This window comes from Puma concolor, chromosome C2 (assembly GCF_028749965.1).
Source record: "Puma concolor isolate L17-30 chromosome C2, mPumCon1.1.hap2, whole genome shotgun sequence".
Taxonomy (NCBI): Eukaryota; Metazoa; Chordata; class Mammalia; order Carnivora; family Felidae; genus Puma; species Puma concolor.
Genome location: NC_141675.1, coordinates 121,060,874 through 121,088,660, shown reverse-complemented (window position 1 = coordinate 121,088,660; position 27,787 = coordinate 121,060,874). Strand labels below are relative to the sequence as shown.

The following is a 27,787-nucleotide window of genomic DNA, read 5'->3' as shown; positions in this document are numbered from 1 at the left end:
TGCCACTTCAACTAGTGAAAACCATGGCTTAAATATGTAATGTTATTAGGCACGAAAATTTCTAATTTCTTTTATTGGTATAAGAAAAAAATTGATGAATTATGAAATCATAACAGCTAGCACTATTGTAGTACTTATATTGTGCCAGGAACTTTGCATATCCAACCCATTTACCCTCCCAAAAGCTGTGTGAAAAACTTAATGGCAAAGAGATCCTATTTTCTGCTTAATGTCATACACCTAGCAGGTATCAGAGCAGGGGCTTGGCCTCGGTTATTGTGTCTCTAATTGGTAGTAAGGGTACTTAATAAAAGTTTCAGTAAAATGTACATAAGACATGAAAAAATTGAGCTTCTGTTAAATAACACCACTGTAGGATGTCCTCCATATAGAACTAAGTCTTCTCTATTTTTGAAGAATTCAAAGTTTTCTTTTGTTGAAATTGAGATTATAAAATACATATTCAGGTTAAGATGTCTAAACGTTTTACCCAATGTTTACTAATTTTACTAGTATTTTCTTTTAGCTTTGATGTTATTTTTTTTCCCTAGAGAGAGGGAGAACGCAGGGTAGAGGAGGAGAGGGAAAGAGAATCTCAAGCAGGTTCCCCATGTGGGGCTTGACCCATGACCCTAGAATCTCAAGCTGGGCTGAAATGAAGAGTCAGAAGCTCAACAGACTGCACCACCCAGGCGCCTCATAATTTTATTAGTATTTTTTAACATAACCTTTCTTCTTATTTCACCCTCCATCTTAACCTTATTCTTACTTCTCTTCTATGAGTGTCTTTTGTGATTGATACTATTTTCTGAAGGCTTATCACTGAAATGTTTTATTGTTAAATAGGCATTCCCATGGTTTTATGGAGTGCCAAGTATATGTTACAATTATCATTTCATGTAAACAGAGTTTTTCATATAAACATTAGTGGTACATTTTCAGACCATAAAATGCAGACACCTTGGGGACAGTGAATTACACTGAAATTAACTAAGTTTGACAAATTCCAGAGACTGGAAGACTGAGACCTGAAGAGGCTATGTGACTTGACCAAGGTCACTCAACAGTATGTGACATGATGATTAAGTCAAATCACTGGAGACAGTTTAATAGACTTGTACAATATTATTAAGCTGGGATGACTTTGACTTATGTGATAAATTTATTTTTTTCTTTTTCATAGGAATATAACCACATTAATTATGGATATCATATAAGAATATCATTTGTGCTTATGAATTTATTATTTTCCTCAAAAAGTTTAAATTGCCATTTGATTTTATGTAATGAGGTAGATAGATATATGAATACGCGAATATATGCAGTTAATTCTTGATGTGGACATTAAGGAAATAAATATGTGCATGTATATAAATCAACAAATATAGCAGAAAATACTAAGATTACTTACATTGTCCACTTATACTCAAGTTTGCTATTCTGTAAGTTCAATTTGAAATTATCAAAAGCTCAGAGTAAAAAACTGAAAGTTTGCCAGAAAACTGCTCCACTGACTGACCATGGGCCCTAACACTCAACATCAGTTAAGGACAGATACTTAATACTTGAGAAAAAAATTTCAAGCTAAAGCATGTCAAATCCTATGGTAAAGGTGGAGAACAAAGTAATGTGATGTATAACTAGGGAAAATAGATGAATTAGAAAGACATTACTCTCATTAAAATTGGAAGTGTCTGCTATTTGAGCAAGAAAGTAATTTTATTATATGAACCATTAGAAGGAATAACTAAAGTGAAGATTTAGAAGGTAGTGCTTTTAGCTTAAAGTTAGAAAAATTCTCTCATGAACTGCCCTATACTAGATATTTTTATATAACACTTCTGTACTGGGAGCAAATAAGCAGAGTCTTTGCATTCATTCTAGGATTCCAGATCACATCAACAATAGTGATTTCTCTCTCATCCTGTACATATTCCAAACTATACCTTTCATGTTCTTACTTATGCTACCATACTGCTTTTCATGGCTTAGACCTGCTGATTACTGGTTCCATTTCATTTCTAGACATGACTGTTCCTTTTCTTCCTGAGGTGATTTTCTTTGTATCTACTGGCCAGCAATGTCTATCAAAGGACTACTCTTGGTGCAACATCTTGAGGTTATTGTAGTTGTTTAACCGCCCATGGAAAGCTCCTTACACAGGTAAGTATATGCCTATATAAATAATTCAGTTAAAATACAACTGTTCCTAATATCTCTAGATTTTAAAGAAGAATGTTATTTTCTACTTACTGGTAAGCATGACCCAAATTAACTTTGTTAAATCACCACAGTTGTTCCTTTAACATTTGAATTTTCAGAGCGGTGACGAGTTCATTTCCACATTGCTTTTTCACATGAATTGAATGGATATGAGTTTACATAAACAAGAATATACAGTACAAGAGAGACAATAGGAAAATGACTGGATGTGTTTTTAGTAAGCAAAATGTAGATATTAATGATTACAGCACCCTACTGTCTTATTAAAGTCATTGATTTGTATTTACTGCTTTAGGTATTGACAACCATCAATCTTCTGCTGCTACATAATCTAGGTTACTATAACAAATATCTCCTATCACCCAATCTCCCACAAGGTGAATATAATTGCATTTCATGCTAATTGAAAAGTTTGCAAAGATCTTTGTTCTCAAGAAGTTTATAATCCATAAGAGACCTAAACCTTTCCTATTAAGGATAGACAGTCTTTCATTCTGAATATTACTTTGACCAAAGAACATTCTTAAGTTATAAAAAATTACTTTCTTCATGTCTTCTCCTCTCATCTTTTATTTTTTCTCAACCAAATCCTTCTCTGGCCTTTGCAAACCCTTCCCCCAAACCAATCATGGTACACAATGCCCTACTCCATTATTTTGTGTGTGTGTTTTCTTTTTAAATTTCACTTACCATACAGTGCAATATTGGTTTCAGGAATAGAATTCAGTGATTCATCACTTACCTGTAACACCCAGTGCTCATCATAAGTGCCCTCCTTAATACCCATCACCTATCTAGCCCATACCCTCCCTCGGTCAATCATCAGTGTGTTCTTTATCATTAAGAGCCCAGTGTGGTTTGTTTCCCTCTCTCCTCTTCCCATATGTTCATCTGTTTGGTTTCTCAAATTCCACCTATGAGTGAAATCATATGATATTTCTCTTTCTCTAATTGACTTATTGTGCTTAGCATAATAAATTCTAGCTCTATCCATCTCATTGCAAATAGAAAGATTTCATTCTTTTTGATAGCTGCCCTCTCATGCTCATCAGTTTTCCTCTTTCTACTCTAATTAGTAATAATGTAAATCTATACCTAAGGTCTCTTCACTTTCTTCTTTCACCAATTATTTACTTTTTAATGACTAGTACCTTCAACTCTGAGCCGCAGCAATCTTTCCTCCCCACCCCTCCTTGACTCCTTCCTGTTTCTCTTAAGATTTCCTGATACTCATTTTCCAATATCCATTTATGTAGTGTGAAAGACTCTAAGCAGTGCAATCTCTCTAAATCCTGGTAATCTGAATATGGAGAACTACCATAGTAAGGAAGTATAAATTACAATATAGTAGGTTTAAAGTATGAGGCAATGAATGGAGGTTTCATTCAGATCTGATCAAATAGCTATAGATCTTCCTAAAGCTGTTATTAGGGCTTGTGACTTTTCAGGAATGGAGATAGAAAAGTAAAATAAATTCTTCAGGCAAAATGCTCATGCTGGAAATGCAGCTATAGAATAAAAACTCAATTCCTCACTAAACACCCTAAGTTAATGTTCTGCCCCATGTTTTTTTGCTTCTCTGTGGAGAGTGGCTTCCTTATTTCTGGTGCGGATTTTTTCATCATTCTGCTTATATCATCAATTACATATTAACATCAGTTAATATTCCAGCCACAATTGTATAAAAGCTGTATTGTTTCTCTCATCTAGCGTGACAGTATTGAAATATGACTGTATACACACCCATATATATGTGTTATACATATATTAAAATTGAAGGTTTATGCCCTAAAACCTCCTTAGAGGGAAAGAAGAAAGTTGTTTTCATAAAGCCAGGTCAATAACCACTATATAACAAAAGTTATTTTTAATAACTTCAAGTTTGGTTCCTTCATAGGCTGAAAGGTCTTACATACATTGTGTTAATTCTTATTCACATCTTTGAATGTTTCAAATCTGTCTCAGCTAGTCTAGTACCCTTTTTTAAAAATAAATCTGTATTTTGTAATAAAATAATTTTGCCTGCATCTTCAAGGTCATTTCTGAAATTAACTGCTCACAGAAAGAAACGGCTTTGGCTGCATGAGATGATTTTATTACAATCTATAGTCTTTACATATAGAGAATGTAATTACCTCAGACCAGCTTACTCAATGGTGAATTTGAATAATGAATGCTAGCAAAAAATAGAACACAGTTTTCTAGGGTCAACCTGAAAACATAAAAGGAAAACATATACTAGACACTGAAATTCTCTATGCCTACACAAGAAATACATAATTGAATTTATTTCCCTCCCTGGTGCTTTTCATCTGATGAGAAGACCTGATTTATATATATTATCTGATGTTTTCCATAATATTAGTTTAATATAACAGCTATAGCAATCAAATCTCATATGTAATAAGTGATAAAGATGAGACAGATGATACAATTTGTTGAGCTTCCATGGTGTCATTTAGAAATGGAAATCATGAGTTTTGACTTCATTTTTATGAACTGTATTGATTGATTGAGTCTCTATCTGTGATTATCTATTAATGACTCTCTTTTGATATAAACATGTAGTAGAAGTGCATTACAAAAATAAATTTATGTTTGGAACAATATCATTAGACTAAGTACAGAAGCAACAAAATAATTAGTGGTGTTGAAAATAATTGTGCCATTTAAACATACTGATCATTGTTTAAACAAATCAAATACACTATTACATGCTTTATAATGTGCTTATCTTACAGTTTGATTTTTAGGGATTTTTTTTCTTCAACTTCTCCATGATATGATACAATTAGTTTAGGTATTTGATTTAATGTCTTGCAAATCTCAGTACTTTTAGGCATCATAGATGGACTGTGTTGCACGGAGATCCTTCCTCTTCATTAAACATTTTTGCCTTATGAAAAGTATATGTTCTATAGGGATTGCTCATCATTTAATTATAGTAAAGTTCCCATATTTGATTTTACAAGTTTCATAAGAGAAATGGAACACAAATAATTTAGAAAATATTGCACTCAATATTTGTAGTCATAGCAACTTTATATTTTCTAATCTCTGAAAAAAATTTAGTAAAACTACAAATATGATAGTGTACTATTTCTCACATGAGAAAAATATGTATAATGCAAAGAAACTTACCAATGAGAAGCATTTCTAATCCATATTGCAGAGTAGCATGCTCCTGATACTTTTAATTTTTAACCCCTTGCGTGGGCATTCTTGAAGGAGGCAGACAGGGTTGGAGCAAAATATTGGGCTGGAGTTTAAGAGACCTATGAAATTCCAAAATATTTTCCCCTTGAATCTTTAATTTAGATAAGAATCTGCAATATACCCAAAGTATTTTCTGCCCAAAATGTATCATTCTTTGGCATAATTAGAAGCAGAAATAAATAGAAATGTCATCTAGGTGAATATATCCCTTAATAGTTTTCTGTTAGTAACTTCCTTCAAACAAGAAAACTGAAAATAGAATTGTCTATTGTATTTTATGGCATCTTTGCTAACAAAGTTACGTTTCCAGGAAAATTGAGGTAGAAATTTACTAGGCAAGAAGTTACTGCCACAGGGCTGTTTGTTTATAATGAAGAATACAAGGAATATCAAAAAATTTGCCATCACAAGAAGCAAATATATATTTTGACACAGATAATTTTATACCTTTGTTCAGAACCCTCCAAAGGCTCTCATCTCAATCGGAGTAAAAGTTAAAGGCCTCCCAACCCGTGTACACTTTACACCCTACCATCCTGTAGCAACAGACTGTTTGTTCTCTCTCCCTAGCCACATTTACCGCTTACTCACTACGTGAGTTCAGTTTTGTATCCTACTTAAAATGGTTGCAAAACATTGTACCCTAGAACTTAGTGGAGTAAAACAAGTATTTATTATGGTCACAGATTTTGAGGATCATGGATTTGGAGAGAGCACTGCAGAGATGACTTTTCTCCAAAATGTATGAGTCTTCAGCTAGAAGATACTAAGGCTGAGGTCTGGAATCATGTTCAGTTGGGCACCTTGTTTCTCTCCATATAATCTTCCTCTCTAACAGAGAGAAAGACAACCCTGGAGAAACCACATTCTTATTGTGGCTTATCTTGCAAAGACATATAGCATCACTGCCTCCTTCTTAAAGCAATTATGACATCAGGAATAAGTACAAGGGTAGGACTTGAAACTGTGTTTTTCAACACACTTTTTTTATGAATAACCTAGGTAACATTGTAAGTCAAATAATTGGCATAGTTAGCATTACAAGAGAAACAGTGTGGTTATCTTCTCTTGGGTTCCATGACCACACATATTTAAGGTATCTTTGCTGTCCTTTGAAATACTGGTGAACCACTTCTCTTATGTGTGCATTTTTCTTAGAAAATTGTATTTACGGTTTTAAATATTACTTCTAGGCCAGTGATTTCCAAGTATATATATCCAGTCTTTAGCTTTTTATTGAATTCTGGATACATATAACCAAATACCTGCTTTTTATTTTACTTGGCTATCTAATTAGCACCTCAGAATTAATGTGTCTAAAACTAATTTTTTTTCTTTCTTCTTCAAACTCTTATATCAGTAAATATTGTTACCATCTACAGTGTAGCTCACATCCTTACAGCAAACCTATCAATTCTATCTCCATGACATATTCTGAACCTATCATTTTCTCCACCTCTCCTACTATAATTTTTGTCTAAATCATTAAAATCTCTATCCTAGATTATTGAAGTAGTTTCCTAGCATGTCTCTTCACATAGCAGGAACATCTTAAAGTCCACCAAAGATTTAGTCTCCCCTTCTAACATGCATCATTGCTGCTTTGGCTGCCCAGTCAGGTATCATGTTGTAAAGCTCTTTGCATTGGTAGCTTGGTGTAAGGAATGTGATAATTTCTTGCCAATAACTTATGTGTTAAAATGCACAACATTACTTCTGAGCCCAGGTGGCTGAGAAGCAAGTGGACTTTCTTTACCTATTGTTTCCTATTCATTGGCTAAACTCCAAGGATTATGAAGTCATAGAGATAGAATAGCCAAGAGATGGAAGAAATCTATGTCTCTGAATCACTGCATTAAAAGTTACCAGGCTAACCTCCATATTATGAGAGAGAGAAAGAGGGAAAAGGAAAAAAAAAAGCTCCTATTGTGTTATACTACTTATATTTTGGAGCATTTTCTATAGCAGTCTCAAGATACCATTCTTTCCAGGCCTTAAGGGAGCTCTTAACAAAATAACTCAAAAAACACAGGCAAAAATTATTAAAGGAATTAAAATATACTAGAAAGTATCCACTTAACTAATACTGAATCTATTTCTCCTCTATTTGTTAGTTAATTCTTAACAAATTAGTAATGAGACCTAACACTAAATGTAAAATGATAAAACAATCAAAAGCCGGAGGTTGTCAGACTGGTTTTTTGTTCATTTTTAAACCAAACCAAAGAAACTGCATCTAACTCTATGCCTTTTACAGGAGACACACTTCAGATCCAAAGATGCAAAAGGTTGGGCACATAGTGTACTTTCATTCTCTTCCTCCAATCCATTCTTTTTTCAGAGTCTACTGCTGAAAATCACCTAATGGCTTTCCATTACATGTAGAGACAATAAATCAAAATTTCTCATCCTATGTTCAAAGTCCTAAATCCTTGGTTTACTAGGTGGGTCTTGAGATGAGAAGAATCAGCATCACCAGGGTAATCTCATCATAAATGCAAATTTTGGGCCTCATCCCAGACCTACTGAATTAGAAGTTAGAAGATAGAAGAGGACCCAGACATCTGTTTTGTTCTTTTTTTAACAGATCTTCCAGGTTTGCTTGAGTTTGAGAACAAGCACTCTATATCATAAATTAACTACAAAACTACTCTGTTTTTTGCTGCCCTAGGCCCTATTTATTTCCTTTCTCTTTGTTGAACACGGAAAACTCATTTTGACCCAATGCTCTTGGAGTATTCAATCCCTCTGCCTAAAACACTTTTCCTTTGGTTTTGCTATGATAGTCTCTCATCAAATATCACTCTCTCAGAGATCTTTTTCTTATCCCTTAACCTCAAGTAGACCTATTCCATTGTCTGTGCTTCTTTCTCTCACTTTATACCATTTGTTTTCCTTGGTTATCACTTTCTGAAATTACTTTGAGTGCTCCTTGGTAGATGAGTTTTAGAGTATTCTCGTTTAATTTTTGTTAATGTTTATTTTTGAGGGAGAGACAGTGAGAGCCAGGGAGAACCAGAGAGAGGGCGGGGGGAGACACAGAGTCTGAAACAGGCTCCAGGCTCTGAGCTGTCAGCACACAGCACAATGCGGGGCTCAAAGTCACAAACTGGGAGATCGTGACCTGAGCTGAAGTCAGATGCTTAACCGACTGAGCCACCCAGCAGCCCCTGTATTGTCCTCTTTTAAAGTATAAGGTTGAATAAGCAGGAAACTTTGTATCAACAGTCCCTAGAACAGTGTTTGGCACGCAGATAAGATGTATATATCTAATCAATCATAGTTATATCTTTAAAAAATTGGGTGCCTGAGTGGCTCAGTCGGTTAAGTATCCAACTCTTGTTTTTAGGTCATGATCTCATGGTCATGAGATCGATCCCTGTGTCAGGCTCCACGGTGAGCATGGAGCCTGCTGGAGATTCTCTCTGTTCCTTCTCCCTCTGCCTCTCCCCTGTCCTCTCTCTCAAAAATTTTTTATAAAATATATTTGTATTACAACTTAATTACAAATACATTTGGACATTGTGTGTAATGTAGAACATTCCCTCAAAGCCATCTCTTCCCATGTATTTGAGAAACTAGGTGCTCATTCCTGAATCAGACATGTTGCCTCCAAAAAGCATTACTTGGGGCTTGGGATAGTGCAGGCTTTCTTTGCTTTTCTGATGTCTCTTACTTTCATATATAGCATTATGTGCCCATCAAATTTTTAAAAATATAATTATGATTGATATATATCTTATCTATGTGCTTAGCACAGTTTTAGGGACTGCTGATATGAAGTTTTCTGCTTTTTCGACCTTACACTTTAAAAGAGGAGAATACATTAAAATTGTATTGCTGTGTCATACAAGTATGACAAATAGCACAGATAGCAAAAACTTTCAAAAAAATTAAGTAGTTCCAGAAGAGAATTTTATAGATATACCCAGTTCCTAAACTGTTCCTTGTCTTCAAGTTTACTCTCCTCTTCAGGGACTACTCATTTTGTATCTGTATGCAAATTTCTAACTACATTTTAAAGAACCCCACAGAGGCTGGGCTCACCCCACATGCAATTTCTTCCTCTAACCAGTACATCCTACCAAGTGGTCTCTAGCAGAACTGCTCTTACTCCAAAGGAGACAAGAACTTGTTTCTGAGCCTGCTCTCTCCCCTTCAGGGTCTCCCAACCAGTGATAGATACAGATATTCCTTATTATTATTATTTCTGATATTGTCATACCTTAAGCATGTCTGGGTTTTATTTTTTCTTTGAAAGTATTAGAGATGAAAATTGAGGTGCTGTTTGGTTAAGGGACTAAAGTGAGGCAGCTACCACTGTTGGGCCACATTGAGTTACAGAGGTGGAAAATTCTAAGATTATAAATTCACATTGGTTTTTCCATTTAAATACATCATTTATATGTTAACTATTGGTTTTGTGTGTGGGTTTTTTTGGCAGGGTAGGGGTCTTCCTTGGCCACTAAGATTCTCTACTGTAATGACAGTTATTTTTATCATTTCTCTTAGCAAAACATATTCCATAGGTCTAGATGGTAAAGACATCTGATGTAAAAATGGCATTTAGATTAAGTGCCAGGCACTTCTGTAGCTGAAGAAACTGAAATTCAATGAAAATACTAAAGATAATATATACTTGCTCACTGTTTGGATTGAAACCATAAGATGTTGACACAGTACATATTGAGAATCAAAATTAGGATATAAGAAGCAGTGAAGGGATAAATATGTGTTTATGTGTATAATAGAGGATAGGAAAAGTTTAGATTGTTTTTCAAGAAGAACTTCCTACGAAAAATAGAAAACTCAGAAGCCTTGTAGAAAATATTTATAAAAAGATGAGTACATAAAAATGTATCTAAAGGAAAATATGCAGTTAACAAAATTAAAAATGATTAGATGGGAGAAAATAATTGTAATGCATGGTTACTCCTTTGAAAATATAATTCAAGAGAGAACAAACAGGCAAATCAAAGAGTAAGCAGTACAAATGACTAATAGGCATATGGAAATATGTTTAGTTTTGTTAAATCAGTGCTATTTAATATTACCTTTCTATTAGCAAGTGATAAGAAAGGAAATATATACTGTTTTCAATTGATTTCAGACTTTGGGGAGTTCAACTTGGAAGTATCTATCACCATTTGAAATGTGTATATTATTGGAGAGTGACATTAGTATCATGGTGGCATGTCACTCTTTTTCTCTCTCCTCTTTGATAAAACAACCAATTGGACATCTATAATCAAAATGATCTCTTCACAATATGGCAGGACACCTGGGACTTTACTACCTACCTGTGCACCTGAAAGTGGTCAGAACTTGGGTGGGTGCTGCTGATCCAATGGATTTGTCAAACCAACTTCACCCCACTCACTACTAGCAGGAAAAAGGAAACATGGAGAGTGACAATCTTGATAGATACCCATAGACAACAGAGAAGTCAGGCAGGCTGGACCTCACAACTGGAGAATACAGCATGCCATCGAAGTATCTGGATAGAGATGAATTTGGAGCCAGAGGAGAGGGAGGAACTCACCAAGGGACCACTCCCCAGGGCAACCTGCAAGGCACAGAGTTTTTAGTAGAGACAGTGGCAATGTCCCCAAGAAGGTGGAAAGCAAAAGTGGTAAGTGATTGCCTGGCTGTTCCATTTGTGCAGGTTGTGGCTGGAGGGATTTGTTTCTCTTCAGTAGCACCTGGACTTCAGAGGCAGGAATTCTTGCCTAGGAAGAAAGGAAAGGGAAGGAGGCAGACAAGAATATTAAAAGGATCTGAAGGAATTTGCTTCCTGGTATCTGCTTTAGGACTTCAGCAGGAGGTCCATACAGGGATCACTGGGTGTGGCCCACACCTCCCTACACCCCACTCTGCTACCAGCAACTTGTGCTTGCTTTAGGTGCATCCATAAGAGCCACCTCAGGTAGGAGAAACCACAAATATGAACTGTAGTGCCACTTTCTGGAATGCAAAAGTACTTTTTCTAATAGTCTCAAACTTTAAGATCCAAATTAAAATCTAAAACATTAAAGAAAGTGTCTGTTACTTCAAATGTGAAATGGAAGCACATATCTTCAAATACTATGAAAGAAAATCCAGCAAATTTGGTGCCACAAAAAGAAAATGGCAATTCTCCAGCAACCAAACTCAAAGGTATGGAATATCATAATCTGATAAAATAATTCAAGATAGTTATGAAGAAATTCATTGATCTTCAAGAAAACTCAGAAAGGCAATTCAGTGAACTCTGAAATAAAATTAATGAACATGAGTTCTTTATCAAACAGATTGAAATGATAAAAATGAACCAAATAGAAATTCCACAGCTAGAATAAGATGAAGAATATCATAAAAAGCATCAGTAACAGGGCAGAGCAGATGGAAGAAAGCATAAGTGACATGGAGGAGTGGATGGAGATTCAATTTAGTTAGAAGAAAAGGAACTAAAATATTTTAAAAGAACTAAATTCTCTCAAAACAAGTGGAAAAATCTATCAAACTTTATCAGATGCTGTAAAAGCAGTTCTGAGAGGAAAGCTTATAGCACTAAATGCATATATTAAGAAATTAGAAAGATCTCAAATAAACAACCTAACTTTACAACTTGAACTAGAAAAAGAAAAAATAAGTCCAAAGTTAGAATGATAGAAATAATAAAGGTCAGAGTAGAAATAAATGAAATAGAAACTAGAAACAATAGAAAGGATTGGTAAAACCAAGAGCTGGATTTTTGAAAAGTTAAGCAAAACTGACAAACTTAGACTAAGGAAAAAAAAAAAAGAAGATGACTTAAATAAAATTAGAAATGAAAGATGAAGGGCACTTGGGTGGCCCAGTTGGTCAAGCATCTGACTCTTGATTTTGGCCTAGGTCATGATCTCAGGGTTTTTTAGATTGAGCCCTGTGATGGGTTCTGACTGACAGCCAGAGCCTGCTTGGGATACTCTCTCTCTTTCTGTCTCTCAAAGTAAACATTAAAAAAAATGATGAGATATTACCATTACCACTGATACTACAGAAATATATGGTATCATAAGAGACTACTATGAAAGCCAACAAATTAGTCTAGAAGAAATTGATAAATTCTTATAAAAACTACCTATCAAGAATAAATTGGATAACAGAGGAAGATGGCGGCATCCTGGTGATCACTTAGATTCCACCCACATCTGCCTAAATAACCCAGAAAACCTCCAGAAGACTATTAGAATGGACTCTCCAGAGCCAAGCGTAGACAAGAGGCCCACAGAAGAGGGTAGAAAGGGCTGAGAGGTAGTGCGCACTATGCGGACTGGCATGAGGGAGCCGGGGTGGTGGAGAGGCAGCCCACTGGGCAAGGCAGAGCCCCTGAGTCTGGCTTGCAAAAGCAGAGGGGCCAGACGGAGTATGTTCTGACAGCCAGTGGGACTTAACATCTGGAATGTTATAAGTCAACAGCTCTGCTCATAGAACGGGAGGGCTAGAGGACAATGGGAGGGAGAGTTGTTGAGCCCCGGAAGACAGACCTCAGCTCAGGAGGGAACAAAGGCGCTGGTCAACGCCATATCCTTCTCCCAACCCCCAGCTGAAATCCCAAAGGGAACCAGTTCCCATCACGGAACTTGCTTACACCACACAAACCCGCAACACTGTGCTTCTGTGGATCCATCCCTCCGATGGGTCTTCCTCCCTCCTGGTGCCGCAGGGCCCCTCCCACCGCAGACCACCAAAGGCAAAGCGAGCTGAGCCTGCCCCTCCCACCCCTGTGCACCTTGTGCACAGACAGCTAATATGACAGATCCCATCAAAGTAGCACCACAAGCCTGGCAGTGTGCAAGTAGCCCAGACAGGGGCCACACCACTCCACAGTGAGTCCTGCTCCTGGGAGAGGGGAAGATAAGGTACACACCAGTCTGACTGTGGCCCATCAGTGGTGGGCCCGGCGCACCAACACAAGTTACTCCAAACAGCACAGGGGAAGAGCCCTGCAGTTCTGCACCACTCTAGGGACTATCCAAAATGACGAAAAAGAAGAATTCTCCTCAAAAGAAACTCCAAGAAGTAGCGACAGCTAAGAATTGATCAAAAATGATTTAAGCAATATAACAGAACATGAATTTAAAATAATAGTCATAAAATTAATCACTGGGCTTGAAAAAAGTATAGAGGACAGCAGAGAATCTATTGCTACAGAGATCAAGGGACTAAGAAACAGTCAGAAGGAGCTAAAAAATGCTACAAATGAGCTGCAAAATAAAATGGAGGGGACCAGAGCTCGGATTGAAGAGGCAGAGGAGAGAATAGGTGAATTAGTAGATAAAATAATGGAAAAAGAAGAGAGAAAAAAAATCAAGGAGTAAGAGGGGAGAATTAGAGAACTAAGTGATGCAATGAAACATAGTTAATATCCATATAATAGGGATTCCAGAGGAGGAAGAGAGAGAGAAAGGGGCTGAAGGTGTACTTGAACAAATCATAGCTGAGAACTACCCTGATCTGGGGAAGGAAAAAAGCATTGAAATCCAAGAGACACAGAGAACTCCCTTCAGATGTAACTTGAATCGATCTTCTGCATGACATATCATAATGAAACTTGAAAAATACAAGGCTAAAGAGAAAATTATGAAAGCAGCTAGGGATAAACATGCTCTAACATATAAAGGGAGACCAATAAGACTAGTGACCAATCTCTCTATTGAAACTTGGCAGGCCAGAAAGGAATGGCAGGAAATCTTCAATGTGATGAACAGAAAAAGTATGCAGCTGAGAATCCTTTATCCAGCAAGTCGGTCCTTTAGAATAGAGGGAGAGATAAAGGTCTTCCCAAGCAAACAAAAACTGAAGGAATTTGTCACCACTAAACCAGCCCTATAAGAGATCCTAAGGGGGATCCTGTGAGACAAAGTACCAGAGACATCGCTACAAGCATGAAACCTACAGACATCACAATGACTCTAAACCCATATCTTTCTATAATAACACTGAATGTAAATGGACAAAATGCTCCAACCAAAAGACATAGGGTATCAAAATGGATAAAAAAACAGACCCATCTATTTGCTGTCTACAAGAGACTCATTTTAGACCTGAGGACACCTTCAGATTGAAAATGAGGGGATGGAGAATTATTTATCATGCTACTGGAAGTCAAAAGAAAGCTGGAGTAGCCATACTTATATCAGACAAACTAGACTTTAAATTAAAGGCTGTAACAAGAGATGAAGGGAATTATATAATAATTACAGGGTCTATCCATCAGGAAGAGCTAAATTATAAATGTCTATGTGCCAAATGCAGGAGCCTCCAAGTATATAAAACAATTACAAACATAAGCAACCTTATTAATAAGAATGTGGTCATTACAGGGGACTCTAATATTCCACTTACAATAATGGATAGATCATTTAGACACAGGATCAATAAAGAAACAAGGGCCCTGAATGATACATTGGATCAGATGGATTTGACAGATATATTTAGAACTCTGCATCCCAAAGCAACAGAATATATTTTCTTCTTGAATGTACATGGAACCTTCTCTAAGATCACATACTGGATCACAAAACAGCCCTTCATAAGTATACAAGAATTGAGATTATACCATGCATACTTTCAGACCACAATGCTATGAAGCTTGAAATCAACCACAGGAAAAAGTCTGGAAAACCTCCAAAAGCATGGAGGTTAAAGAACACCCTACTAAAGAATGAATGGGTCAACCAGACAATTAGAGAAGAAATTAAAAAATATATGGAAACAAACAAAAATGAAAATACAACAATCCAAATGCTTTGGGATGCAGCAAAGGCAGTCTTGACTGGAAAATACATTGCAATCCAGGCCTAGCTCAAGAAACAAGAAAAAACCCCAATACAAAATCTGACAGCACACCTAAAGGAAATAGAAGCAGAACAGCAAAGACACCCCAAACCCAGCAGAAGAAGAGAAATAATAAAGATCAGAGCAGAAATAAACAACGTACAATCTAAAAAAACTGTAGAGCAGATCAATGAAACCAAGAGTTGTTTTTTTGAAAAAATAAACAAAATTGATAAACCTCTAGCCAGGCTTCTCAAAAAGAAAAGGGAGATGACCCAAATAGATAAAATCATGAATGAAAATGGAATTATTACAACCAATCCCTCAGAAATGCAAGCAATTATCAGGGAATACTATGAAAAATTATATGCCAACAAACTGGACAACCTGGAAGAAATGGACAAATTCCTAAACACCCACACTCTTCCAAAACTCAAACAGGAAGAAATAGAAAGTTTGAACAGACCCATAACAAGCGAAGAAATTGAATCGGTTATCAAAAATCTCCCAACAAATAAGAGTCCAGGACCAGATGGCTTCCCAGGGGAGTTCTACCAGACGTTTAAAGCAGAGATAATACCTATCCTTCTCAAGCTATTCCAAGAAATAGGGAAGGAAAACTCCAGACTCATTCTATGAAGCCAGTATTACTTTGATTCCTAAACCAGACAGAGACCCAGTAAAAAAAAGAGAACTACAGGCCAATATCCCTGATGAATATGGATGCAAAAATTCTCAACAAGATACTAGCAAATCGAATTCAACAGCATATAAAAAGAATTATTCACCATGATCAAGTGGGATTCATTCCTGGGATGCAGGGCTGGTTCAACATTCACAAATCAATCAATGCGATACATCACATTAATAAAAGGAAAGATAAGAACCATATGATCCTGTCAATCGATGCAGAAAAAGCATTTGACAAAATTCAGCATTCTTTCTTAATAAAAACCCTCGAGAAAGTCGGGATAGAAGGAACATACTTAAACATCATAAAAGTCATTCATGAAAAGCCCAGAGCTAATATCATCTTCAATGGTGAAAAACTAAGAGCTTTCTCCCTGATCAGGAACATGACAGGGATGTCCACTCTCACCACTGTTGTTTAACATAGTGTTGGAAGTGCTAGCATCAGCAATCAGACAACAAAAGGAAATCAAAGGCATCAAAATTGGCAAAGATGAAGTCAAGCTTTCACTTTTTGCAGATGACATGATATTATACGTGGAAATCCCGATAGACTCCACCAAACGTCTACTAGAACTGATACATGAATTCAGCAAAGTTGAGGATACAAAATCAACATAGAGAAATCAATTGCATTCTTATAAACTAATAATGAAGCAACAGAAAGAAAGAAACTGATTCCATTCACAATTGCACCAAGGAGCATAAAATACCTAGGAATAAACCTAACCAAAGATGTAAAATATCTGTATGCTAAAAACTATACAAAGCTTATGAAGGAAACTGAAGAAGACACAAAGAAATGGAAAAACATTCTGTGCTCATGTATTGGAAAAATAAATATTGTTAAAATGTCAATACTACCCAAAGCTATCTACACATTCAATACAATTCCAATCGAAATTGCACCAGCATTCTTCTCGAAGCTAGAACAAGCAATCCTAAAATTCATATGGAACCACAAAAGGCCCCGAATAGCCAAAGTAATTTGAAGAAGAAGACCAAAGCAGGAGGCATCACAATCCCAGACTTTAGCCTCTACTACAAAGCTGTCATCATCAAGACAGCATGGTATTGAAACAAAAACAGACACATAGACCAATGGAATAGAATAGAAACCCCAGAACTAGACCCACAAAAGTATGGCCAACTAATCTTTGACAAAGCAGGAAAGAATATCCAATGGAAAAAAGACAGTCTCTTTAACAAATGGTGCTGGGAAAACTGGACAGCAATATGCAGAAGAATGAAACTAGACCACTCTTACACCATTCACAAAAGTAAACTCAAAATGGATAAAGGACCTGAATGTGAGACAGGAAACCATCAAAACCCTAGAGGAGAAAGTAGGAAAAGACCTCTCTGACCTCAGCGCAGCAATTTCTTACTTGACCATCTCCAAAGGCAAGGGAATTAAAAGTAAAAATGAACTATTGGGACCTCATGAAGATAAAAAGCTTCTGCACATTGGGGCGCCTGGGTGGCGCAGTCGGTTAAGCGTCCGACTTCAGCCAGGTCACGATCTCGCGGTCCGTGAGTTCGAGCCCCGCGTTGGGCTCTGGGCTGATGGCTCAGAGCCTGGAGCCTGTTTCTGATTCTGTGTCTCCCTCTCTCTCTGCCCCTCCCCCATTCATGCTCTGTCTCTCTCTGTCCCAAAAAAATAAATAAACGTTAAAAAAAAAAAATTAAAATAAAAAAAAAAAAAGCTTCTGCACAGCAAAGGAAGCAATCAACAAAACTAAAAGGCAGCCAACGGAATGGGAAAAGATATTTGCAAATGACATATCGGACAAAGGGCTAGTATCCAAAATCTATAAAGAACTCACCAAACTCTACACCTGAAAAACAAATAATCTAGTGAAGAAATGGGAGGAAAACATGAATAGACACTTCTCTAAGGAAGACATCCAGATGGCCAACAGGCACATGAAAAGATGCTCAACGTTGCTCCTCATCAGGGAAATACATATCAAAACCACACTCAGATATCACCTCACGCCAGTCAGAGTGGACAAAATGAACAATTCAGGAGACTATAGATGCTGGCGAGGATGTGGAGAAACGGGAACCCTCTTGCACTGTTGGTGGGAATGCAAACTGGTGTGGTCGCCCTGGAAAACAGTGTGAAGGTTCCTCAAATTAAAAATAGACCTACCCTATGATTCAGCAATAGCACTGCTAGGAATTTACTCAAGGGATACAGGAGTGCTGATGCATAGGAGCACTTGTACCCCAATGTTTATAGCAGCACTTTCAACAATAGCCTAATTATGGAAAGAGCCTAAATGTCCATCCACTGATGAATGGATAAAGAAATTGTGGTTTATATACACAATGGAATACTATGTGGCAATGAGAAAGAATGAAATATGGCCTTTTGTAGCAACGTGGATGGAACTGGAGAGTGTTATGCTAAGTGAAACAAGTCATACAGAGAAAGACAGATACCATATGTTTTCATTCTTATGTGGATCCTGAGAAACTTGGCAGAAGTCCATGGGGGAGGGGAAGAAGAAAAAAAGAGGTTAGACAGCGAGGGAGCCAAACCACAAGAGACTCTTAAAAACTGAGAACAAACTGAGAGTTGATGGTGGGTGGGAAGGAGGGGAGGGTGGGTGATGGGTATTGAGGAGGGCACCTTTTGGGATGAGCACTGGGTGTTGTATGGAAACCAATTTGACAATAAATTTCATATGTAAAAAAAATAAAAATTAAAAAAAGAATAAATCAGGGAGAAATAGAAAATCTGAACAGACCAGTAGCAAGAAAAGACAGTGAGTCAGTAATCAAAAACCTCCCAATGCAGAAAATTCCGGGACAAGGCAGCTTCACTTGCAAATTTTACCAAATGTTTAAGAATTAATACTACCCAAATAAGCCTTCAACTCTTGATTTTGGCTCAGGTTATGATCTCACAGTCATGAGATTGAGCCCCACATCAGCTCCACTCTGGGCATGGAGCTTAAGATTCTTTCTATCACTTCCTCTGCTCCTCCCTGACTTGGGTGCTTGCTCTCTCTCTCTCTCTCAGAAACAAACAAACTCACTAATCCTTATGCTTCCAAAAAACTGAAGAGAAGGGAACACTTCCAAGCTCATGAGGCCAGCATTACCCTGATAACAAATCCAGATACAATACTACAAGAAAGAGACTAATATTGACTAATACCCTTGATGAATATACAAGCAGAAATTCTTAATAAAATGTTAGCAAATTGAATTCAAAAATGCACTAAAGAGATTATATGTTATGACCAAGTGGGTTTTACTCCTGGGATGGTTCAACACATGCAAATCAATTGATGCAATGCATCACATTAATAGAATGAAAGAAAAACATCATATGATTGCAATAGATGCAGATAAAGCATTTGCAAAATAACATCCTTTCATATAAACTCTCAACAAATTGGGTATAAAAAGAATATACTTCAAGATAACAAAGGCCATATACATGAAACCTTCAACTAACATTATAGTCAACAAAGAAAGATTGAAAGCTTTCCTCTAAGATCAGGGGTAAGACACAATGTCTACTGTCACTACTCTTATACATTATAGCTTGGGAAGACCTAGCTAGAACAATTAAGTAAGACAAAGAAATAAAATACCTCTAAATTGGAAATAAATAAAACTGTCATTATTTGAAGGTTATATAGTTTTGTACATACAAAAATCCCAAAAATTCAATCAAAAGTTGTTGAAACTAACAATTTCAGTAAAGGTACAGGATATAAAATCATAAATCAGTTGCATTTGTATACACTAATAAAAAAATAAAAGTCATTTACAATATGATCAAACCCACTAAAATACATAGGAATACATTTAACCAAGGGAGTAAAAGATCTGTACAATGAAACTATAAGATTGCTAAAAGAAGTTGAAGATAACAAAAACAAATGTAAAAACATCATGGATTGGAAAAATTGATAGTTAAAATTCCATACTACAAAAAGCCACCCCTAGATTTAATCCAATTCCTACCAAAGTTTGAACGACATTCTTCACAGAAATAGTAAAATCCTGAAGTTTCATGGAGCCTTAAAAGACCTTGAGTAGGCAAAGCAATCCCGAGAAAGAACAGAGTTGGAAGTATCCCACTTCCCAATTTCAAAGTATACTACAAAACTATAGTAATAGAAACAGTATTGGGGTTCCTGGTAGCCCAGTCTGGTAAGCATGGCTCTTGGTTTCGGCTCGGGTCATGATCTCATGGTTCATGAGTTGGAGCTCCACATTGGGCTCCGTGCTATTGGAGCAGAGCCTGCTTGGAATTCTCTCCCTTTCATTCTGCCCCTCCCCCATTTGCACTCTCTCTAAATAAATAAACCTAAAAAACAACAACACCCCCACAGTATGGCAGTGACATAAAAATAAACACATAGATCAGTGAAACAGTGTAGAAAGTCTAGAATTAAACCATTCCTATATGATCAACGAATATTTCAGAAGGGAGTCAAGAATATCTAATGAAGAAAGAATAATTGGTGCTGGGAAAACTGGATAAATGCAGAGTATTACATGTAGAGTAATAAAAAATTGGGCACCTATGTAACACTGCTCACAAAATTAAAAAAGTAATAAAATTGGGGTCCTGTGTGTAATACTTCTCATAAAAATTAAGTCACATGGATAAAAAATTTGAACATTAGACCACCTAAAATAAAACTCCTAGAAGAAAACAGAGAAGCTTCTCAACATTGGTCCAGGTGATTTTTTGAATAGGACACCAAAAGTACAACAAAAGCAAAAACAACCATTGAGATTACATCAAACTTAAAAGTGTCTACATGGAAAAAAGTTAACAAAATGAAAAAACCTTTGGAATACAGAAAATTTTTACAATCCACACATTGGAGGTGATATCTAAAATATTATGCATTGAAACAGAGTAACAGTCCTCAACGTCCATACATACTCACATGAATAATTTTATGTGTAATACATTAAGTGAAAAAAATCACACTGTAGAACAGGATATATAATACGATTACAATAGATATGTTTATACACACAAACATGTACAAGCATATATGTGTACACAAAAGTATTTAGGATAATATATAGGAATATATATACATACTCTTTCTTTTGGAGAGTGAATTTGTAATAGAAAAGTTTATTTCCTATCTTATATTGTCTTTAATGTTTATTTATTTTTGACAGAGGGAGAGACAGAACCTGAGCAGGGAAAGGGCAGAGAGAGAGGGAGACACAGAATCTGAAGCAGGCTCCAAGCTGTCAGCACAGAGCCTGACGCAGGGCTCGAACTCTGGAACCAGAAGATCATGAACTAATCCAAAGTTGGACAATTAACTGACTGAGCCACCCAAGTACCCCTAAATTATTACATATTATAATATATATTCAGTCAGAATGCTTTTGTTTTGCAATTTTTTAAAACAGTATTTAAAAAATAGACTACGTATACAGAGGTCCTTTTGTTAGGGAGAAATGAACAGTAATGGATCATGATAATGATAAACAGATTATATAGTGCTGTGTATTAGCTTCGGCTGTGGACTAATTTAAAAATTGTTGCTTTCCAATTTTGCTAAAATGTTTTGTTGAATATCTATTTAATGTTTCCTTAGAGCATATTAGTGCTCTCATTAATAACAAAGTATAAAATATTGTTTGCATGAAGACATTCAATTTTTTGCTAGTATTGTACAGTGTTTTTGACTATTTTGCTATAATAGCTTTAACTGAGCATTTCCTACTTATATTTTTTTCCAGTGGCAATTTTAAAAGTGCTCATGAAAACATATTAAGCAGAACACATTACAGATTATGTTAACAAAATACATTTTACATTTTTTATACTCTTACTTGGGTATCACATGTATTAGAACATTATTTTTAATGTTGAAAACGTTTTTAATTGTGAAACTATAACAATATGGAGGAATGATTGGAAGTAATAATTTAGAATGGAAAGAAAAAAGATCAAGGGCACTCTAGATATTAACTATTTTAAAAGGAAATAAATACTGTTAGAATAATACAGATTTGAGGCTATAGTAATTCTGTTACTCTATATCTGCATTTAAATGTGCTAAACAGACCTAAGAAAATTAAAACCTTGTGAAATTGGTATTTGAATGCAAGAAAATGTGAAGCTGAGTGTTGTCTATGTGTTATTAGAAATGAAGTCTGAAGTCTTGCAATCTTCCCTGGAGGGTTATTGAATGAAAAAGAGTGATAAGAGAGAACTTGGCATGACCCCTGCAGTTAAAAAAAAAAAAAAAAAAAAAACAACAAAAAACAACTAAGAGTACTTCATTTCATGAATCTGTATAATGCACTGAAGAGACTCAAAATGCCTTGCCGTACACAGATTTTTTTTTTTAATTAGGATTTTTTCTCCTCTTTCAGCTCACCTACTGTAGATGGTAGCTATGGTACCACGGACCTCAGCCTTGGTCATTCCTGCAAACAAAGCATTTACTGAACTGGCTATTTAGCCCAAATCATTGTCAGCCTACTTGTCCCAGCCTTTTTCACCTCTAGCTATTGACCTCTCGAGCTCTGGGTTCAGATACTCTCAATTCCTGAGAAATTACTAATGCAGGCTTTCACGGACATAGCTCTACTTGTTAAAAAGTGTAGAATCTGGAATTAGTTTTGCAGCTGTAAGCAGGGAGGTTTGGTCTGCACTGGGTATCTTCTCAACATAAATGAATAAGCAAAGACAAACATATAGTGTAACTTTAAAATATTTCAAATATTTTCATTGATACATTGTTTTTACTACAATATTTTCAATATACTTTATGATCTGAACTGAGTGCCAAGCTTTTTGACCTGGATATTGACAAATGTCATAGGTCCTCTACTTTTTTTTGTTGTTTGTTTGTTTTTTGTTTTTGATTCCTAGCAGGGGTTAGACTTCAGCGCTCATAACTCCGGCTAGTGACTTCTGGTTATTAGTGCTGTGTGCTTAGTGACTCATCATGAGGAAGCACAACATCTTCTAACATTCCCAGTGGCAGAATCTATAGTATCTTCATGAAGCAAAATTGGCCAGGGCACTAACAGTGAAGGGGGCCAGTACTTAGTAGGGTCCAGGTCCCAGAACTAGACAAGGATCTTATACAAAGTATCCAGTAGCAACAAGCATAAGAGATGAAGAGTTATATGGAAGTCTTATTCTAGGGTACACCAGGGGTTGAACTGGGGAATCTAAACTCTTGTGTTAATTTCAAAGTCATTCATTTGACTTAATGAATGTTAATTTGAAGTCATTCAAATGAAGCCGATAAATGGAGGGGAGGAGGAAGTAAAATAAAAAATGATCAGACCATTTTCCAGAACGGACACTAGAGTGATGGAGACACACTGGTTGACATTTGGATGACTAGGTACATTTGGACTATAAGTCAATGTTATTGTAGCTATTCTTGAAGACAAAGGAAGAATATATAGCCGCTCAAACATGACTGACACTTTTTCTTGTTCATATAATACTACAAGATAATGATATTGAACTTTATCGTCACCTATTTAGTGGTGATTCTAGGATTGTGGTCTAGCTATGTATCTAGGAATACAAAAAGAAAAATGGATGTGGTTAAACAGGTGGATGGTCTCTATTATAAACGCATGATTGTTTAAAGGCATGTAACTGATGCTGATATATCTGACATCCAGGTTTGAATATTCATTCTGCACCTCTTTGGATTGATAATGATATTGATCAGTTCATATTTTGTCGTGTCCTATAGTTGGATTTGCTGTCTAGTACTACTCAAGATTTCTCAAAGGCAAGCCATGTCCCTGTTTCTATTCCCTCCTGGTCCTGAAATCCTTTTTTGTCCAAACCTTTTGTTTCCAAGTTCCTTAAAGATCAGTGAATACTCACTAGCAATAGTTTCTTGAAATATGACTGTCACTGTGTTAAGGGCCTATCACAACAAATAGGATATTATTCAGCAACCTACAACTTGGAGATAACTGCTGTGGATTTCCAATGACCTGTGAAAATGCTTTGGAAGAGCATAACTATGTAAATGAAAATTAATATTAAGGCAAACTACAGAATACTGTACATCTACTTTATCTTGATCAGGAGCATTGTCTCCTTTCTGTTGTACTTTTTTACGCTGCCATGTATTCTAACTTCCTATTGCTTTGTGCGAGAATAATTCCCTGCAGTGAACTCTGTGGGTCAAAGAGATGACAGGGACAAAGTTTGAATTTCTTCCTGGTCTCTAAAATATAAGAAGGATCTGAACTTTCAGATATATGGTTTTGCAGGTTGCCCCTCCATTGCCACAATACTCAACGAACATCATCATGGGCTTGGCCAGCAAGTGATAACCTTCAGTTTTTTACACAGCACTGTCTGCCATAGAACTTCAGCCTTTTGCCCCAGCAATAACCTAGCTTATAGATATTGAGATGTTAAAAATGTAGGAGAGAGTATTTGAAATATAAAAACTGAAAGATTCAAAATGTCTTTCATTATTCTTTTTCTTCCTTCCTGCCTTCCTTCCCTTTACATCATTTTGCAAACATCCAATTCAACAGATAAAATCAGCCTTTGTTGAATTTGAATGGACTCCTCTCAGTTGACTTCTCCATCTTTGAGTTATTTAAGATTCCTAAATGTGTGGAGTCATACCAAGTTCCCTCTTATCACCTTTACTAGTCTTCTGTAAGTTTAATATCCCGTATGGAAGAAGAAGAAAAAAATAAAAACAGATTATGGAGAATTTAAGATTGCATTGCTACTGCTATGTAGATAACTGCTTGTCCCTTAATTCTGATTTTGTGATAAAACTATCGGAGCCCCCTGTTCTCCGGTCTGATTCGTGTAAAACATCACTTCTGAATTCACTCACAAGTCAGCACCTGAAAAGCCTGCCAAGATAAAGTAAAGAAAATACCTGGAATCAATTATTGGTGCTTTTACAGCATCATTTCCTTGCCATCTAAATGCAGATAAAAAGAAAATCTAATTTTTATTATACCTCACCTACAACTTTTAATAAATATTAATGTAAATGTACATGACTGTGGCTGACCTCCCACTAGACTTAAAATCAATAGTTGTTGATTAAGGTCTTTTGAGAGCATTACAAAGATGAAGACTCACTCTTTATTCCTATTGCCTATTCTCTGATCCCTAAATAGGTTAACAGCATGCCTACTAAGAGAAATAAAGTATTGGAGCAAAATCTGGTCATGTAAAAATACTTGAGCAGAGAGGTGAAGTATGCCTGTTGTATTTACGTGAGTTCTATAACACTTGCATTCATTATTATCGCTTGTTATTTCAATTCTAGTTTTCACTTTTTTAATGACCATGAAGGATTCTCTTGACAGTTCATTTTATCACTTGGAAATTCTGGGGAACTTTTAATGTATTTTTATTATACTTAATATATATTTTATACAAGTTCTTGTTATTTCTTACTGATTTTGATCAAAATCTTTTTTTAAAAATACACATTTATTTACAGAGCAGGTTTTACCAAAGGACAATTTTTGTGATCTTGAGTTTGATCATTAATTTATAGTATAACAATGTTTGTCTTTAAAGAGTATGCATCAGAAAAAATTTTAAACAATCACTTGGTGTCAGATATGTTGTTAAGCACAAGAGACTCAAAGGCAAATATCATCCAGTGATATTCCTTATGGACATTATGACACTAAGCAATACAGGGAAAACTATGTTCAAAGAGTAAAGAGTTAAAATGTATGCCTAACTGAAGCAGAAGGTATGAAACTGGAAGGTAACTCCAGTATGGAAAATTACAACATGAAAAGGGTGGGGTTTCATGAAACTGTGGCATTAAATGTGATGATCTAGAAGACTATGTGTCTATCTACTGCAGAATATGGTAACTACTTAAAATATGTAAGATTCCCCTCAATATCATGCATATGAGAAAAACAAAGGTACATCATCAGTCTCTGAACTCTACTAAATCTTCCTTTATCCCCAAATGTTTTCTTAAATGAGATGTTGAATGAAGAAGTCAAGATTAAGGTAATCAAGAAGAGGGCAAAATTTTGGAAATACAGAAGATTTCAGAAAAATCCTTCCCACCTAATCTTGAAGAAAGGCTAATAGGCTATATTGAACACTATTGAACATTAGACTCACAGACATCATTATTATTTTGTTTTTAAGGAACATCTGCTAATAGAGAAATTGATATAGTCTATTTTAAACTGATAGCACTAATTTCAAGAATATCAATATATGTAAGCTTATTACTGAATATAAATACATGGGCATACAAACAATTCCAATAAATATTAAATGCCAAACTGAGTGGGCATCTAGCCTTGATCTCTGAGTCCAGAACTTATTTCACTGCTCCCCTCATATAAAAAAAATGGGAAATTTGGCATAGAATTTGAACATAATTCTGTTAAGCTTAGACACAGATATGGGAAATAGAAACATGGGGGTATAAAATAATATTATAATAATATAAAGAATTTGGTTTCATTAAGTTCAGGAGTGAGAGGCCATAAGGAATACTACCACTTATAACATTGTTTTGTGGGGAAAATCCATCCCATGTTCTAATATGTGATTTCCAAACCTTTGAGAGTTGCTGAACCTAAATTGAGTAACACCAGCATTAATTGTGGAGTTGAGAAACTCCTTGCTGTCTCCACAAAACAATCACATATCAAGAATTTGTGCTGGGTTTTGAAATGCTATTACTTTTCCTCCTCCTATGTTTATAGCATGTTGATCTCTGGTAAGGTGCCTTAACTTTCCATGGCAGATTTAAGTCACTATGGCTTTTTGCAATATTTTGAAATGGTAAACAACAAATGCAGCTAAGTATTATTTCCACCAAGCATGTATATTTCATCTGAAGCACGAGTTTAAAACTTCACAGAAATGCAAAGCCATAATCCGACCTTCAGGTAACAAACTGATTATATAATAGTTTTGTACTTTATATGGAATTAGAAACATTTGTGGTAACCATGCTAAAATGTGGAATAAAAATAGACACATATGAATTACAAAGCTTTGTTGCCATCAAGAGGTTCCTGCTGACTTTGAAAATATCTATGTGATTAACAACAACAAAAAAGAAGCAAGCTTTTTATTTTGTAATTGGTAGCTAGAAAATATTTTAATATATTTCAAATACTTGTGAAAATTATGAAATGTGTGTGTGGTTTCTGTTTTCAATATATACATATTTTAGTACTTAGAAGGCTGATGTCAGTCAATTATATCTCTTAAAGGGCAATAATAGGACCTTAAAAAAAAGGTTGTTTTATTTTGTAACTTTAGCTCTTGAGCTGTGGTGTTTCTTCCATGAAATTGTTCTCTTTAGGACCTGCCCAAAGCTAAAATTTTAAGAGAAAGTTGTTTTTACTTTGCTCTTTCCCATCTTCATTTTTTTTTTTCCATTCCTTTTCTTTATTCTCATGGTAGCAGTGCACTTTGGTCGTGTGTGTGTGTTTGTGTGTGTGTGTGTGTGTGTGTGTGTGTGTGTGTGTAGTGCCGTAATTTCCTATCTTAAAACAAAAAGGATTATTAAAGATAATTATTAATTCAACTTTTAACATATTCAATTTAAGTTGGCATATATTAATAGGTGGAGATTTTGTACAAGGAATTATTTTAGGTTGTAGAAGAGTAAAAATGAATCAAAGAGAAGAGAGGATTGAGATCTAATATTTTATTGTTATGTATTGTCTCATCTTCATATGAACATAATAGAATGCCCCCCCTTTCTTTTTAAATAAAGAAACTGAAGCTCAAAGGCTTAAGTTACTTAACCATGATCTTTTTTTTTTTTTTTTTTTTTTTTTTTTTAAGTAAAGAATACATCTGAATCCCTGTCATCTGCTTCTATGGAGCAGA

General features: G+C 35.7%; 2 long non-coding RNA genes across 3 annotated transcripts in view; both read left to right on the top strand.

Moving 5' to 3' along the window:
* The window catches only part of LOC147577514 (uncharacterized), a 28,730-nt gene extending 7,402 nt beyond the window's left edge, over positions 1–21,328 (top strand). Inside the window, exons 2-3 of the long non-coding RNA XR_015255840.1 lie at positions 2,026–2,163; positions 21,100–21,328. This is a non-coding gene — a long non-coding RNA (uncharacterized LOC147577514). The remainder of the gene's footprint in view (positions 1–2,025; positions 2,164–21,099) is intronic.
* The window catches only part of LOC147577513 (uncharacterized), a 273,639-nt gene that overhangs the window by 189,654 nt on the left and 56,198 nt on the right, over positions 1–27,787 (top strand). The gene's annotated exons all lie outside the window — the stretch shown is intronic.